Here is an 18,871-nt window from a genome sequence, read left to right as displayed (position 1 = left end):
GGGCCTAAGCTGGCAGTCAGACATCACTCTGGCAGCCTGGGAGCCCTCTGGGGATGTCCACTTGCCAGCAGGGAGCAGGCCTAAGCTGCAGTCGGACATCCTTAGTGCTGCTGAGGAGGCGGGAGAGGCTCCCACCACCACCACTGCCTGGCTTGTGGCTGAGCAGAGCTCCCCCTGTGGGAGTGCACTGACCACCAGGGGGCAGCTCCTGTATTAAGCATCTGCCCCCTGGTGGTCAGTGTGTGTCATAATGACCAGTCATTCCCAGTCCTTCTGCTGTTAGGGTCAATTTGCATATTACCCTTTTATTATATAGGATAAAGGCCTGGTGCACAGGTGGGGACCGGCTGGTTTGCCCAGAAGGGTGTCCCGGATCAGGGTTGGGGTTCCGCTGGGGTGCCTGGCCAGCCCGGGTGAGGGGCTGATGGCTGTTTGCAGTTGGTCACATCTCCTTCAGGGTAGGGGTCCCCACTGGGGTGCCTGGCCAGCCTGGGTGAGGGGCTGATGGCTGTTTGCAGGCTGGCCACACCCCCTTCAGGGTGGGGGTGTGCCTGCCCAGCCCGGGTGAGGAGCTAATGGCTGTTTTCAGTTGGTCACACCCCCTTCAGGGTGGGGGTCCCAACTGGGGTTCCTGGCCAGCCTGGGTGAGGAGCTGATGGCTGTTTGTAGTCTGGCCACAGCCCCTTCAGGGTAGGGGTTCCCCCTGGGGTGCCTGGCCAGTCTGGGTGAGGGGCTGAGGGCCGTTTTCAGGCTGGCCAAGCCCCCCTGGCAACGGAAGCTCCCAGCCTCTCCTTTTTTTTTTTTATTCTGGGATTTATTTACCTTTTATAATTGAAACTTTGTATCCTTGAGAGGAGCTCAGAGCCGGCCAGGGCGGGCGGGAGGGAAACTTGGCTTCCTCCATTGCCAGGGGCAACCCAAGCCTCCTGCTTGCTCCAGCTCCGTGGCCACAGCCTACTGAAAGCAGGTATCTGGGGTTTATTTACCTTCTATAATTGAAACTTTGTTGCTTTGAGTGGAGCTCAGAGCCAGCTGCGGCAGGCAGGAAGCTTGGCTTCCTCCATCATTGGGGCAACCAAGCCTCCTGCTTGCTCCAGCTCTGTGGCTGCCGGCCGCCATCTTGGTTGGGTTAATTTGCATATAGTCGTTCTGATTAGCTGGTGGGCGTGGCTTAAGGAGTAGCGAAGGTAGGGTCAATTTGCATGTTTGTCTTTTATTAGTGTAGATTATTGACTATATTCCCTATACTTTACTTTACATCCTCATGACTATTTTGTAACTGCCAATTTGTACTTCTTAATTCCATCACCTTTTTCACCAAGCCCCACAACTGTCCTCCCTCTGGCAACTATCAGTTTGTTCTCTGTATCTATGAGGTTGTTTCTGTTTTGTTTGCTCATTTATTTTGTTTTCTAGATTCTATATATAAGTGAACTCATATGGCATTTGTCTTTCTCTGACTGACTTATTTAATTTAACATAATAACCTCTAGGTCCATCCATGTTGTTGCAAAGGGTAATATTTCCTTCTTTTTTAATGGCCAACTAATATTCTATTTTATATATGTACCACATCTTCTTTATCTAGTCATCTATCAATGGTTGCTTCTATATCTTGCCCATGGTAAATAATGATGCAATGATATAGGGCTGCAGATATCTTTTTGAATTAGTGCTTTGGATTTCTTTGGATAAATAACCAGCAGTGAGATTATTGGGTCATATGGTAGTTCTTTTTAAAATTTTTTTAGGAATGTCTCTACTGTCACGCTGATTTTCAGACTATACTAAAAAGCTATAGTAATTAAAACAGTTTGATACTGGCATAAAAACAGATATATAGATCAATGAAACAGAATAGAGCACTCAGAATAAACCTATACCTACATGGTCAATTAATCTATGACAAAGGAGGCAAGAATATACAATGTGGTCAAGAAAGTGTCTTTGATAAATGGTGTTGGGAATATTTAACAAATATTTTTGAAATGCCAGGTACAGTGTTTAGAAGTAACAAAACAAACAACCCATCACCTCAGGGGATTCCCAGTCTAGCAGGGGGCCCAATATCCAATGAGGCAACAGGAGACAAGTGATGTCAGCAAAATGTTGGAGGCCATAAAATAGATGGATAGTGAAAAGTGCTTAAGGATACACAACGAAGCTGAACCCCAGGCCTGTAATGAGACAAGCCAACAAGAAGCAATTCAAATCACACCACAGACACTCAGCAAAGCTCAGAACTCTGTGGCATGACATGCCTTTGAAAACAGGGGTGCAAAATGGAGCTGAAAAATGGAAGGGTTGGTAGAAGTTTATATAAGGAGTAGTGAGACATTTCTTACCCCACCCTATCCCCACCTTGCTATTAAAAAAAAAAGGAAGATTCAGAGAAAGAGGTTTTGGCTATTAAAAATGATAGTAGAAATAAAATGTTCAATATAAGTTTTAAAGAAAAAGTCGAAAAACCTGACAGTAGAACAGGAAGGCGAAAAGGCAGAAAATAGTAGGAAAAAAATTAAAGAAAATTGGAGAATCAGTTTAATAGATCCAACAAATAAATTTAATCCCAAGGAAAGAGAACATAATAAACAATGGAAAGGAGAGAGAGAGAGAGAGAGAGAGAGAGAGAGAGAGAGAGAGAGATCCCAGAACTGAAATATTTCACTTTCTATTAAGAGATTAAGAGATCAATGAGTCCCAGCCAAAGTGGATAAAAACAGACCCACTCTAAGACATATAAAATTTCAAAATGCCAGGCATAAAGAGAAAATTCTAAATATTTCTAGAAATTAAAAAAAAAATAACATGGAAAGGACCATAATTCAGAATGGTACCAGACCTCTCAACAGCAACACTGAAACATAGAACAATTCTTTCATAATTTTGAGAGAAAATGATTTTCAAGTATGGACTTCTGAGATTATATATGGTTCCAATTATAAAATGTCTCAAAAATTTTATGACCCAAGAAATCTTTCCCAGGAATTTAGGATATGCTTATTAAAACAAGGAAGTAGACCAAGAAAGTGGAAGACATGCGGTCCAGAAACAGGAGATCCAACCTACAGGGGAAAAAAGGGGATTCCCAGGATGATGGTGAAGGGAAGTTTCTAGATGGCTATGGCAGGAAGGCCAGATAGGAGGATGAAGGACTATAGGGAGGACCCCTCCAAAAGAGAAATGGATTCATTTCTTGATTTTTAATTTTTTTAAAATTTATCTTTTTTTTAAGTATTACATATGTCCCCTTTGTTCCCCCTTGACACCCCCCCCCATCTCTTGATTTTTAAAAAATATTTTATCTCTGTTGGAGTGTTTAGTACAGAATTAGTAATAGGTACATAGAAACCTAACAAATGAAAAAAAGATACCAAAATGAAATATAAACATAGTACTCTACATAACTCAGATGTGAGTATTTACAAGTCATTGTAAAATTGGAATGTTAATTTAATTAAAAAGGTGTTGTAACATATTTTGAAGGATGGTGGGAGGGCTATTGTATGCATGTTAGTGGAGTGAAAGGGCCAAATCTTCATCTCCCAAGTAAGAAGTAAAAATAAATAAATAAATAAATAAATAAATAAATAAATAAATAAATAAAATAAAATAAAAATAAACAAAAAACCTGGTTCTGAACAATCAGGACATAGTATGAGCATAGCATCTAAAAATATGGAGTAGCTGAAGAAATAGCTAAAACTATTGAAAATAATTGTTTCAGGGAAATAGGAATTGAACGTAGAGAGGACGTGTGTCAAGACACTGGTGTTTCACCTAAACCTTGAAGTAATATTTGACTTCTAAAGCTATATGCATGTATTACTTTGATTAAAAATTAAACATACATCCACACAAAAACATGTAAATGAATATTAATAGCAACATTATTTATAATCTAAAAAGTGGAAACAACTCAAATGTCTATCAACTAATAAATGGGTAAATAAAATGTGGTAAATAGATATGATGGGATGTTATTCTATAGGAAGGGATTCAGCATTGATACGTGCTACAACATGGATGAGCCTTGAAAATATTCTGTTTAAGTAAAATAGACTAGTCACAAAAGACTACATATTATATGATTTCATTTTCATGAAATGTTCAGAACAGGCACATGTACAGAGACAAAATAGATTAGTAGCTGGGGAGTTGGAATGTGGGGTAAATGAGGAATAACTGCTAATTGATACAATGTTTCTTTTTGGAAAGATGAAACTATTCTGTAATCATATCATATCATGGTTGCCCAATTCTGTAAATATACCAAAATCCACTGAATTTCACTTTTGAACAGTGAATTTTATAATATGAGAATCATACCATTATTTAAATATCAAAGAAAAAAGCAATCATAGGGTTGTTGTGAGGAATAAATGAAATAATGTGTGTGAAGGGTCTAGTCTCAATCCTAATATAAATATTAGAAGACAGATGAACAGGTATATAGCCAGACACTCTTCAGAGTTTCCTACATACATCAATTCACTTACCTCTCATAGCAACTGTATAAAATAGACACTATACTTAGCACCATTTTCTAGGTGAGAAAACTGAGGCCAGTGAAATTAAATACTTTGTCCAAGGCTACCACAACTAGTACAATATTAGAGCTGAGCTCTTTACTCTTAACCACTCCATGGTGCTCCCTCTGCATGCCTCCCAGACCCTCCCTCCAAGTCTGGGTTAGTGGTGTGTATTCCCACCGGCACTTTGCTTTACATCTGTCATGGTTCTGAGTACCACCTGCCTTTTCACTTGTCTGTGTCCTTGACTATAGTGGACATTCTACAAAAGCAGGGACTGTCATTCCATGCTTATCAAATGTTGGGGGGTAAGCAGTAGAGTGAAGCAGAAGTATTTTTTTTATAAATCCCATGAGTAAATGAAGGAGAAGTAGCAGAGTATAATTGACTAAAGATTCTAGAAAAATATGAGATAATTGATGGAACAGGGTATCTAAAGAAGCAGAAGGTATAAGATTAAGGTTATAATGAGAAACTATTGACCTTGAGAAGTTGGGAGAACATCTCCTTTAAGACTGAAGGAGAGGAGTACTAGTAAATGATGAATCTTGTGAGAGTAGAGGAGGCTCATACCAGTTGATTTGATCATCTTGATAAGTAAGCGGCAGGAATTTGGGGCCAGGGAAGGATGCGGAGAGTGAAATAGATTGAGTGTGGCAAGAACTTTTGTCATCTCTGTAGTAATCCTATATAATAAAAGCCTAATATGCAAATTGTCCACTTGGGCAGTCGTTCGACCAGGAGGTCAACCAGGAGACCGGGAGTTAGACCGCTGACTATGACGTGTGCTGACCACCAGGGGGTGGCGACCAACCTTGCGCAGTACCTGGGCGGGGGACTGTGACCTCTCACCAGCTACCTGGGGGCAGGGGTGACGGGGACTGAGGTGCAATGAGAATGCAGGGTGTCCACTGAGCATGCTCTCCCTCCGCCTGCTACCCTCCCCCAGGACGCCAGGGCTCACACACCAGGGAAGCCCTCATGCTCAGGTGCTGGGCACCCATGAGGAGCCCGGCCTGCACCCACGGGGCCTCTTCTGTGTGAGCCTACAGCCGCCAGGACCACAGGGCCAGTCAGGCTCCCCGTGGGTTCGCACAGGAGCCAGGCTGCAAGGCTGGTCGGGAGAGAGCATGCTGCCTGCCTGGCTTTGGTGTGGCACTGCTGGGCGGCCCAGAGGCCCACGCTGCGCCCTGGCCCACAGCATCAGGCCACACTCAACACATCTCTGTGTGGGGACTCAGGTGCCATGACTCAAGTGGAGGGGGTGCATGGGGGCCTGGGGGTTCAGGTGCTGCCCAGGGCCCAGAGGTCGCTGGGACCTGCCCTTCCATGCCAGATGCTCACGCTTAGATAGCCAGCCAGGCCTAGGGACCACACCCATGCACAACTTTTGTGCACTGGGCCTCTAGTATGATAAATAATATGATGGACCCAGAAAAAAATCACATCCACACAAAATTATATATACAATTTAGGGATCTATGGACCCCAGGTTGAGAATGCCTGCTCTCAGTACTTAATGAAATTGAATAACAGTATTTTCTGAGGAGTAATTTGGAGGCAAGCAGCTTGAATTGGCAGCATTGCAAGTCTGTTTCTGTGAGGGTAATAAGCTGATGCAGTTTTAGGGATTGAGGCTCTGGGTTTCAAAGCAGTGGGAGGGTGGGGGATAAAGTAGGGGAGGGCAGTGGGGCAGAGGAAAGCAAAGTATCAGCCAGTGAAGAAGTGGCAGAGGCCCTAGCCGGTTTGGCTCAGTGGATAGAGCATCGGCCTGCAGACTGAAGGGTCCCAGGTTCAATTCCGATCAAGGGCACATGCCTGGGTTGCGGGCTCGGTCCAACGTGCAGGGGGCAGCCAATCAATGATTCCCTCTCATCATTGATGTTTCTCCCTCTCCCTTCCTCTCTGAAATCAATAAAAATATATTAAAAAGAAAAAAAAGAAGTGACAGAGGGGCAGTAGAGGCACATGGAGGGTGGGGGTAGGAGGTGGGAGAGGTCCACTCTGGGTGCAGGTCATCAGGGATGCACTGACTATAGAGAAGGTAAAAATAATAATGAAACCAAAAGTCAGTCTTCTATTTATTATCATGATGAACAAGAAATTCTAAACGCTGAAAGTGGTAAAATACTCCTCTTTGAAAAGCCTTGGTCTAAGACCTAAACAGTTGCCTGCCTCTGGGTAGACTTCTGCCACTGAGAGGCAGATAAAGAGATTAGGATGGAGGGAGTGGTCCAGGAAGTGGGTGAGGTGATGGTGGGTAGTTGATGTGCAGCCAAAGTTGAGTTGGTGCTAGAGTATAAAGACTCCTTCAACTGTTGGTGGTTGTAAGCAGCACAATTTAATGGCTTTCATCTCCTAGAATCTAGACGTCATCTGAAATCCTAAATCTTGCTTTTACTTGCTTAGCAGTCATAACTAAGCAGGTTTCACTGTCTTCAAAAGTCAGCTTCACTAAGGGAAGGCTGCGGGGGTGGCGGGGAGGGGATATTAACCAAAGAATGTATATGCATATATGCATAGCCCATGGACACAGGCAATAGTGTGGTGAAGGCCTGTGGTTGGGGGGGGGGGGTGTTAATGGTAATGGGGGGAAAAAGGCTCATCTGAAATACTTTCAACAATAAAGATAAAATTTTTAACAAATAAAAAAAGATTTTAAAAATTATAAAAAATAAAAGAATTACTAGTAATTAGTTTTTTTAAAAGTTAGCTTCACTCAAATCTGCACTTTTTTTCACCCCTTTCATAATAGATGGCATTTATTACATGTCTCTTTCTCCTACTAGATTATATACTCCTTAAGAGCAGGAATTGTGTCTTATTCATTCCTGAATCATCAATGCCTACAGATAGGCACCCCAACACTTGCTCTATATATTGCTCTTCTTTATAGATTTCTCTGGTGACCAGGCAATAGTATCTACAGAATGCTGCTGCTTTCCTTCTCCCAGGTACATGAACTGAGTCTCTTTCCATTTATGAAGAGTTACTGCTGGACCTTCATTCCATCCTGAAATCACAGGATGCAGAACCAGATTTTTTTAGGGAGGTTCGCAGTAACTTCACACTTTTTTAATCCAAAAGACCATGGAGAGCCCTGTGTAGGGCCCCTTAATGATGACTGTCTCCACCAGCGTGGAAACCACCAGCATTTGGCTGCGTTGTAACGTGATTAGTCCTGTCACAGCAATGCATGGGTATTTCTCTGGTGTCCCAAAAGAATTTAGGTGCTTTTTGAAACCCCTTTGCAACTTATTACTGGAGAAAACAGGGTTCGATTCACTTCCTCCAACTTCCCTGGGGAGGCACAAGAAGCTGACAGTTCTCTGTGAAGTGAACTACTTTTAAAATGGATGAATCTCCACCATCTCTTCCTATTCTTCTGCCTAACCCCAGGGGAGCCACTGTGGGGTTCTAAGAAGTTGCCCACCACTGGCTAATGGACTAGATAAATCAGAACAGCTTGGTTTAACATTTGAGGTCAGAAGTAGGACCTTTCTAAAGAAATCAAAGAAGCAAAAGAAGTACAAAGGCAGTCCCCCAACCAGTGGCCCCACTGACAGGGTTCCAGGCCCTTAGTAAATACAGAAGTGAATGGAATAATCAAGCATCCTCAACTCAGTCAGATCTGGAGCACAGCCATATATCTGATTCCTCAATAGCAGTCTGGCTGTGGAGCCACGCACAGTCTCTAGGCAATGTGGAGACTATGCTTAATGCTCAGTCAACATTACTCAGAGCACTACACACCCTTCACACCCTTCATGAGCACTTGAGCACTTACATTTGAAGATAGGAATTTGATCTCAAGACAAGCATCAGGGGTTTGGGTATAGAATAGAGCTTTTTTATTCTACTGCTAATTTTATTAAATGTGCATTCAAAAAATAAATCTGGTCTGTATGAAGAATTTAGCTGCCCATTTAACCATAACAGCTGCCTAAGTTATCCACTGGTGCTCTTTATAGGAAATGTCTAAATAATTGAAATCATTAATTGGGTTAAAGAGATCCTTAGCACATTGGGTGTTCTATAAATAGAAGAATGAGTAAATAATATAGTGGTCTAGCTTTTCTAGCCCTTCCCCTTAAAGAGGTTATTTTGTTTTGTTTGCACCAATAACATTGTTTGGGGACTTTTGAGAGGGATTTGGTTTAGGCTGGGGTGGGCTTTCCCAAGAAAATCCCTTTTAGTTTGTTTCAGATATACTGCCACTTTCCCCCTTGGCTCTTTAACTAAAAATGAATAATTTGTTTATCTCTGCTGTTGTAGGTAGGAAGTTAGACATGAGCAATTGGGGGGAGGCCTACTCTGGGGTCCTGAACAGGGGTTCTACCAACACTGCCTTCAGACTGCCTCTCTATGGGTGGCCCAGCAGCCAGCAGATCGCCAGAGAGCAGATTCAGAACTAGCCGGTAACTTTTCTTCCCCTAGCATATCACTGTTCTTGCAGTTTGGACCCCTGATCTTTCATATCACTGGTCAGGTGGTTTAGACACCCCCCTAACCTTTTCCTCCCCAAAGATAACATCTAGGCCTCAGTTGTATTTCAGCTCCAGGCCCAGAAAAGCAGCAAAACCAGACAAATGATTCCGTGGCTGCCTCAGGACCAGCTACATTGACTAATGACCCCCTGCCCTGGTACCAACCAATCAGTGGACACCACGACCCTGAAAGAGCACACCTGGAAAGCTGATGAATATTCTATTAAGACCCTCCTTTGAGACCTCCCCTAAGGTTCCCACCTGCAAGAGAGATAAATACACTCAGGACAAAGGACCCAGGGCGTGCTCTTCCTCCAAGGAACACACCCGTGTCATTCCCCCACAGGCATGTAACCCCCAATCTCTAAAGGACCCCATGAGACGTGCAATCAGGGGAGCAATGGGCAGCGGCAGCTCGTCCTGTGCTAACCCCCTGAACCTGTTTTCAAGGCCCCCTTTTCTCTGACTTCCCAGTGAGTTGGCAGCAGGCCGGCCATTGTCTCTTTGACTGGCCCGCTCCTCATTTGGAGTGTATCTTCAATAAACCCCACTTTGCTTTACTTTCATTTTCGTTGACCTTAAAATCTTTTCTGAGTCGATGAGAACTGAGGTCCTAGCTGGTAACCCCAATTGGTAACACTGTAAGTAGCCAGAAACCTGGGCTTTGCATTTTCAACTGGGATCAGAGAAAGAAGGCAAGGCAGCAGGCTGACGTTGCTTGTTATCTGAAATCAGACAGGTTTCAGACAGGTTTAAGTAGCCCAGAACCTTACAAACAGATAGAGGAGAAAAGAAAAAAAAGGAAGGAAAGAGGAAAATGCTTATAAAGAGGAAGTGGTGAGAGGCTTCTGAATTTCAGTGTGACCTGTTCTGTTAGGTGATTTTTGTGGGGGAGGAGACATGAAGAAAGTTAAGTAAAATGTCCTTATAAAGACAAAATCTATTTCTTTCTTGGCTGATGATTTGTCATTTTAGTCACTTCCTGCCTTGTGACCACACACTCAGGGTTGACAAAGTTCTTCTGCAAATCAGAAAGAAGGGAGTTTCTGGTCACACGCCAGTACCATTGAGGACCGTTTTTCTACAAGGTAAATTTTCTTCATGCCTTTTTGTCATTTCTAAGTGCTTGTGATGCTTTGCTTATTGGGTGGCTCTGTTTCTGTGGATTTGGATTTTGCTTTCAGAGGACTAGAGATCTGGACACCTGTCAGCTGAGCCCTTTGTGAGCCCTGCCACCATTAAACTGTTCAGCAATGCTGCAGCCACATCAGGTGGCTGTCTAGAGTGGGACCCCTCAGCTCTCTGGGTGGCTTCTCCAATTATGCACTGTAATGACCCAAAAAAAACTATGATTTTTTTTCTCTTTTTAAAACTAAATCATGTTCTGATTTATTTTTATTGCTTTATTTGAGGGAGGCTATTTACTGTGATTTTATCTGCTTTAAAAAAGCTTTTAGAAAAGTGCATATTGATCATTTAGATTGTGCCTAATTGGGGGTGGTTTAATTTTTGCTACTGTGGTCCTGTTTTTTTCTAAAAATAAAAACAAAAACAAAACTTCTTTACAATACTTTAGTGGATATATTAACATCTTGAATCACATGTTAATATGTTACTGGTTACTCGAGTGATTTTGATGCCAACAGTTTTTAATGGGTGTGCTTAATAACCACATGGAGTTAGAGGCCACCTCTTATCCATTTATTCTCTAACATTAAAAACAATTTGTGTTGCCTAATTGTACTTTTTCACAGATTTGTCTGAACTATTCATTATGCTTATGACCAGACAAATGACTATTAAATTTTGGATGAAATGTTTCTGTCTACAATAGAAATTCCTATAAAGTTGACGGGGGTATTTATTCTAGAAACTTTGTTGAAACAGACTTTAGATCTTGTAATATCAGCCTTTATTTATTTATCATTATCCAACAATATTAAGAACCATTGACAGATGATAAACATAAAAGCCATTCAGACTAGAAATGGATTCATTTTTCAGCATACTTAGCAAAACCCAATTTTTCTTAATCAAGTATAGCAACTTGTGTTCTATAATTACTCCATCAGGACCACTTAAAAAAAAACCTTCAAAAAAATCATTAAACAAAGGTGGTTTATCCACACACATTTTGATTTTAATTTTATACAAATCATAATTGGTTTCTATTAAATAAACTTGTTTAAAGAATATCTGCACAGGCAATTTTGAATGAAATTAACTATTTAACTATAAATGTGAATTTCTGAACATTGCAAAATGTGACCATTAGTATTGTTTTACACATGTCACCTGAAAAAAAATGTGGAATTAAGAGAGGCAGACTTGAACCTCCCAAAAGAACAAATAAAAAAAATGTGCTATGTGTTAAGTAAAAATATTGATGAGAATAAAATAAATTAGGATGTAAAGTATGTCAGCATTTTCCTTACATTGGAGGCAATAAAATGGAATGTGAAAAAGTTAGTTTAAAGTAGCAAAAAGTCTCTTGATTTAAATCAAGTTTAGCTTGTTAAAGCATCAACATGCTATGTTATAAAATATTCATTCCTGTTCATTCTAGCTCACTGCCAGTAACATCAGAGAAGCAACTTCTGGGTCTTGTCCTTTGAGCAAGCACTGCTGTGGTGGGATGGAGTTGTGCTGAGGGGACATTTCATTAGCAATCTCAGGCATGCTTTTCTTTGTCAAATTTTAAATTTTGTCTTTTTCATAAATTATGTCTTGAAATAGTTGGTAATTTGGGAAACAGTTTTAGTGTTTTAACATCATTTATAATTTGTTTTCTGAATCCTTTGGGGAAGGGGAGGCTAACAAGTAAAGTCTCATTCAAATGTATCTATTTAAATGAGAGAGGATGGGACAAGTAATAATAACACTTAACATCTATAATTACTTACCATGTGCAGCCACTCTTCACGCATTTCATCATTTAATCATCTTTACAGAAGAGGAGTGGGCTGAGATCATAAAGAAACTGGCCTAAGATTACTGAGCAGTTGGAGGGGGCCAGGGGCTGTAAGTAGCCAGGGTTTCCAGCTTCGTGCTACCTCTCTATAAGCATGTGTGTCTATTCCAGATTCTCTCTTCCACACCAGCATATTTTTTTCCACCAGATGTAGATAATTAAAGGCTTTTATTTCCAAAACTGACTGGAGAGGTCTGGGCACTCAATTTAAGAGGCAGGGAAGGAATCTGGAAAGGAAGGGAGAGAGAGGGAAACAGAGGGATTGAGAAAGAGAGAAAGGGAGAGAGGGAGGGAGAAAGAGAGAGAGAGAAAAAGAGAGAGGGAGAGAGGGAGGGAGAAAGAGAGAGAGAGAAAAAGAGAGAGAGAAAGAGAAATAATTGCAGTAAACCCAGAAACATTTCTATTTTTATAATAAGAGATATCATTGCAGGTTTCATATAATAGTAAAATAAAGTATTTTTAATTAATGCATAATTTTACTAAAGAATTGTGTGCCTTCACAAACTTGCCTCAACCACTTCCCCAGTCTTATTTCTTGTCACTTCCTTCTGCTCTCTCTGATCCCCCCACCCCCCTCACTTACTCACATTCTGAGTGCACAAGACCACAAGCCTCCAGAAAGTTCTATGTTATTTCACTTTTTTTTTTTTGCTCCAACTGTTTCTCCAATTACTTTTGCCTTTATTTGTAAAACTTCTGGTTATTTTTCAAGGCTCACATCAAGAAGTATGCCCTTTAATTTTTCCTACTGAACCTCACCCCCTTTCTTTCACAAAGTTTCTTCTGTGTGTGTTTGCTTAATGCTTTGATCATAGAGTACGTATAGCAGCAATGGTATTATTTCCTGACAACCTGAGCTCCTTCTCTATTTCTCCTAACACACAGTAACTGCTAATGATATTTATTAAATTGCAAATTTGTCACAAGTATTTTTTCTCAACTCCTTAGGTATTCCTCAGAGCCTTTTCTTTGATTTCACTTATTAACTTAATATTTACTGAGTTTCTCCAGTGACTGCTATAAAAGGAGATACAGTAATAATATATTTTGCATTCTACCTTGCTTCCATCTTGCCAAAACACTATTCTTTATTTTGGCCTCAAAGCACTAAACAGACATTGACTTCAAGGAATTTAAGAAATTGTTTGATGACCATTGAAAACAGGCAAAATCATAATCTCATTATCTTAGTCTAACTATATTCATTGAGCTAAAACTTGGCTACCCTTACCAAGCTATGTACTTGATAATGAGCTTCTTTGATGACAAAGAGCAAAGGACTGTATATCATTAACTTTTACTTAGTCACTTTAGATTATTCTCAGAAAATTCTCAAGTCAATTTCTCTTTATTTCCTAAAGAGAAGCCAGCCTCTGTGTGTATAGGCGATATACCAAACAAATTTTAAAATCAAGTTAGATAAAATAAATAAATTTTCTTATAAGCTTATAGCTATGAAGTAAAAGATTTTTGAACTAAGATTATAAAGGCATTGGACTTTATGACTAATAGCAGATTTTATAGCAGAGTGACATTTAGATTAATCTAATGGTCTTCCTAATGTTCTTTTGTGTGCTAGTTTCTCTATCAATGAAATAATGCTATTCCATCTGCATGTTGAACCCTGCAGAAATAAAAATTAGAATTAGAGTTCACCAAAATATAAAACTAATTAGTGTTGGCAGATTTCAAGATGTTCAAGTTTCCCCATTTTGGTAGATGGCAGTGTGCTTCTCAAATAAAAAGTGTTGCAGTTTCACATTGTTTTCATTTTGAAGTTCTACAAGTTACCACCTGATTAGATGTTCGTCTTCAGGGGCATCTCCATACAGCTGCTATAACTGCTGGCTCCCAGATGGCATCTCCAGATTGCTTCCCTCAGTTTCCTCCTGATTCAACTTCCTTATACTGTGCTATTGACTGTTCCTTTTGGTTTGTCAATTTCAGTCATTACATAGTCTTCCCTGTAATTTCATAATCACTCCATCTTGTAAGATACCACAAACAGCAGAGGTGGAAAAAAGACTTTCAATTTATCAGCTTAATAATAGCAGCTAATACTTATGTACTACTACTCACTTTGAATTGAATATTTTAACCATATTAATGCATGTAGTCATCACAACAACCCAAGATTACTTAATTCATTCAAATATGTATTTGATTAATTTTCTACAGTTGAATCAGTTTTGTATTAACTGCTGAATTCCAGGGGAAACCTCCTGGAGTAAACAGGCAGCAGACCATGGCACTTTTTACACTTAAGCCCTCGAGCTGAACTTAAATAATCATAATTTATCCCAAATAAATACATCTGTATTATAATTGCTTTTATTAAACAGTCCATTCTTTATCATAATCATCACCATTTATTTAGCCCCTCTATGCACTTAACTGAGTATTTGGTTTTTACCAATTTATTGACCTCTGCCTGAGTCACAAAACATAATCTCTACCCTCAAAAACTCTATTATCAGTCTTGGAAGATTAGAATACTTTTAGTAAAGTGGTACATTTTCTAATTGTTGACTGATAGATAGAAATAAGTTAAACAATTTAGTATTTAGACCCAAATATACATGTCTATCTATAACAATAAAACCGTAATATGCTAATTAGACCAGACAGCCAAACGACCTTCAGGACGAAGCCAGGGCTGCGAGGGTCGAGGCAAGCCACTGCCGCTGTGAGGGCCGAGCCCCTTGCACGAATTTCGTGCACTGGGCCTCTAGTAATTATATAATAATGGCCAAATACAATTATTCTAAAAACTACCAAAGAATGAAAGATTGTTTTAATTGTTAGTTGAGGAATAGAGGTAAAAAGCCCACTTATTGAGTTAAAATAAGTTTTGCTCAACTTCAGAGTCCTGCCTACATCTTCCCTACTTGCAAGTAAGTTATAAGGAGGCTTGTTTCTCAAATATGGTTGGTTGTTTTTTCTGGTGGAAAGAAAAGCTAACATGTGGAATTAAGGAACTAGCAAACTCACCATTCTCTGGTTGCAGCATTGATTCTTGTTTTAGTCCAGTTCCAGTTACATGGATGGGTGGATGGATAGATGGTCTCTCTCTCTCTCTCTCTCTCTCTCTCTCTCTCTCTCTCTCACACACACTCACACACACACACACACACACACACACACATCTTGACTGGCTGAGCTAAAATGAAAAAGAGATTATGTTCTCCACAGGCAGAAAAGCCAAAACACCAAACTCAGTAGGCAAATTAATTATGCATGTGAATTGCTATCTTCCAGATAATTTGTTTTCCCTTTTTCTCTGGTTGCACTTTCCTGAGGGAAGTGAATTAATGGAATAATTACTTTGCACTTAAATAATATCCTACATTTTGATCCCTGTCTTGTAGTTATCACTAAAATTTATCCAAACTGTGTATCCAAATGTATGAAGAGGTGCACAAATGTATTTGTATAAAATTTGCATCTTCTCCCTTTTTGCTCAGGCTAAATTTAGAATTAGAACTACATCTTTGTTAGCCTCGGGTGTAGCATTTTAAAATGTGGATCCTTGGCATTATCAGCTCACATTTCCTTCACCAAGAAGGCCAGATTAAAAAGAGTGGACCAGACATTCCTTATGGAAAAAGCTATGTAATCGTGCAAAGTGAAAGTAAAAAAAAATGAGAAACAAGTAGTCAGTGTTATATTATTGAGCCTTCTTTCGTCATCTAAAAAATGTGAAATGAGCTTTCCCTGTCATTTCCAATGCTTTATAAACATTTAACATTTTTTCCCTTTGGATAGGTGGGATATTATAGGCAACCTTGGGGAGTTTTTCAGATTTTTTTTCTTCCCTCAGTGTCTTTCAAGTTGAGATTTTTCATCAAAATATTCCTGATTCTCTGTTTCTTTCTTGTGATCATAGAAAAAGGCAATTGCAACACAATCTATTGGGTGGTCATATACAAGGGTGGGCAAAAGTAGGTTTACAGTTGTGAGTACTCAAAACACAATTTATTCTTGTATTCTTATTTATTAATTATTGTATTATTTATTTGTATTACAACTATAAACCTACTTTTGCCCAACCCTGTATAATGTATATAATATGTAATGTATGTAATATATGTAGTCAGTTTTTTAAAGTATATTTTTATTGATTTCAGAGTGGAAAGGAGAGGGAGAGAGATAGAAACATCAATGATGAAAAAGGATCATCAATCAGCTGCCTCCTACACTTTCCCTACTGGGGATTGAGCCCCCAAACTGGGCATATGCCCTGACCGGGAACTGAACTGTGACCTCCTGGTTCATAGGTTGACGCTCAACCACTGAGCCACACCGGCCAGGCGTAATGTCAGTTTTCTTAAAGCTGTGAGTCTGAGTGTGTGTCTGCAATTTCTGTTCATGAAACAAATAGATATGGTATAAAGAAGAGATCAAATTTTGAGGCAAATTTAGATTTATTTCTAGCCTTTTACTATATGCAGAGTCTGAGCATATGTCTTAAGCCTTTGGAAGCTCAGTTTCCTCTATAAAATAAGGGAAAGTCCTATCTATTTCTCAGGTCTGTTCTTGGTTTAATTTTCCCCTGTTTTCATTACCCCATTTTATCAATCTATGTGTATATTTCACTCTTCTACACTCGCCATCCCTGCTGACTCATTGAGTCCTTGCTATTTGCTAAGCACTTAATATATGTTAGTCTTATATTTCCATATAAAAACTGCATAAGGTTGTTGTTATCATCATCTTATAATAGATGACCAAACTAAGGTTTAGGGAGGGTCAAGTCCAATGTAAGTGCCAGAGCCAAGATTTACACCTTGCTTTTTCCCATTATATATTCAGTTTCTTAAAGGTGCAAACACATGAATTTAAATGACATTGTCTCTTCTAAATTCATCCAGTAACTGCTTTCTAATAAATCTAAATATTCCTTTCTGTAATTGACTATTGGATAATTATTCCTAATGTCACATTTCCCAACTCTACTTTTGATGGATTTTCTGATATACCAAACATATTTTTTTAAATATATTTTATTGATTTTTTACAGAGAGGAAGGGAGAGGGATAGAGAGTTAGAAACATCGATGAGAGAGAAACATCAATCAGCTGCCTCCTGCACACCCCCTACTGGGGATGCGCCCGCAACCAAGGTACATGCCCTTGACCAGAATTGAACCTGGGACCCTTGAGTCTGCAGGCCGACGCTCTATCCACTGAGCCAAACCGGTTAGGGCTACCAAACATATTTTAAAAATAAGCAAATAAATGCTTGATGATTTTATGGTACAAATGCCTTAAAACTAGGGTTATGAAAGTATTAGACTATTCAGTTATTTAAATTTTTGACCAAAAAATGTCATAGCACATTCCATTGTAAGTTGTTATTGGTAATACTTGCCAATCAAACTGTGGCTTCAAACAAAGTGAAGGTAAGTATAGCCCATCAAATTAAAATTTTCTGCCTTAGTTTATCCGTAACTCCTCATTTTGTTGTGTGTGTTTTTTTCTGTGAATGAGCTTATCAGTTGAGATTCTCAAAGTACTACTCCAAGAAGCCTATAGAAAATGAGGTCACATTATTAAGAATAAATAGAAGCTTCTGTTGTCATTGCTAATATACAAACATTGCTGCACATTGTCTCAGTGGTTTTCTAGCTCAAACTACAATAGAGAAAATGCCTGGAGAGTTAGGAAGTGAAGAGCAGATAGATGTAGAGCAAAGGCTAACAGAATCAGTCCCCGAGCACTGGTGCACCCAAGAGAGGAGGCCTTATTGCCCCGTGGTTCTCATCACAGATATCCAAAGATCTCTTTTCTCTTCATGACTCATAATGGATGTGGTCAGGCTTTTCTTAACGTTGCTGTAATTTTCCCCCTCTGGCCATACTTTCTCAACTTTTAGAAGGTAGTTTCCACCATCAGTATATTAGGTAAGACTAAGTCCAGAGCCCCTTGACCACTCAACATGAGATCAGCCAATACCAATACTGCTGGCTTCTAGTTGGTATCATCTACCAATTGTTCAATATCTTTTTGAGACTCACTTCTAGGATTCTTGATGAGAAACTTGGCACCAGAGCCCAAACAAGCCAAGCTAAAAACATTTGAAGATAGAGCACAGATATGAAATCAAAATTTATGTCTCCCACAAACCCATAACACACATGTAATTGTGGATTTTAGATGGTGATGCTACATAATATTTCATACAATTTATAGTGGAAATTGGGTTTGTTCCCTAAGATTATTTTGTAAAAGTTCTAGTTCTTTATGTTTCCCTCCCTCCCTTCCTGTTTCCCTTCCTTCCTTCCTTTGCCAAGCACAGTTTTGTGCAATTTAACACTTTGTCTTATCTAATTCTAACACAACCCTGTGGACTGAGCACTATAGTTGGATTATTAATATTCTCCTTTTACCTGTGAAGAAATTAAAGCTCAGAAAATTGAAGTAACATGTAAAAAACACACAGCAAGAAGCAGTTGCACTAGAAAATCCAATTTTTTTACATACCATGTTCTTTCCTAGTTCATTTTATATATGTATATAAGCCTAATTTATAAAGGAAGGTAAGATCATTAGCATTTGGGTGAGGTTTGTGGGATGCCTGAAATGCCTTTCCACTGGCTTAGACTGGGAGGAAGGTCTTGAAACATGAGGAAGAAGAAACTCCTCTTGTTCTTCTCCTGTTCATCCATATATCTAAGATATAAAGTGCATTTCATTGACTATATATCTCAAGGGGCATTTTAATTCTTAGGTTGTTTAACACTAATTTACTTCTGTTTTTCCCATACCAAGGCCAAACCAAGATTTAGAGACTCTACTTCTCTTTTCAAACTAGTCACTGACTCACTTTGAGACTTTGAGGAGAAACTTCACTTTGCAGGGCCCACACTTTCTCATTCTATA

The 18,871-nt window shown here is 39.6% G+C and overlaps 1 protein-coding gene across 2 annotated transcripts in view; it reads left to right on the top strand.

Moving 5' to 3' along the window:
- Nucleotides 1–9,894: 9,894 nt before the first annotated feature.
- The window catches only part of LCP1 (lymphocyte cytosolic protein 1), a 64,857-nt gene continuing 55,880 nt past the window's right edge, over nucleotides 9,895–18,871 (top strand). The window contains exon 1 of one of the 2 annotated variants that reach the window (XM_006083591.2): nucleotides 9,895–10,107. The gene's annotated coding sequence lies outside the window, so the exon portion shown is untranslated. Of the gene's footprint in view, nucleotides 10,108–11,973; nucleotides 12,041–18,871 lie in introns of those variants that run through there. The other variant, XM_023748944.1, reaches the window with a different exon arrangement.

This window comes from Myotis lucifugus, unplaced genomic scaffold, assembly GCF_000147115.1.
Source record: "Myotis lucifugus unplaced genomic scaffold, Myoluc2.0 scaffold_7, whole genome shotgun sequence".
Classification (NCBI taxonomy): Eukaryota; Metazoa; Chordata; class Mammalia; order Chiroptera; family Vespertilionidae; genus Myotis; species Myotis lucifugus.
The sequence above is the reverse complement of the archived record's forward strand: the minus strand, read 5'-3'. Positions and strand labels throughout refer to the sequence as shown.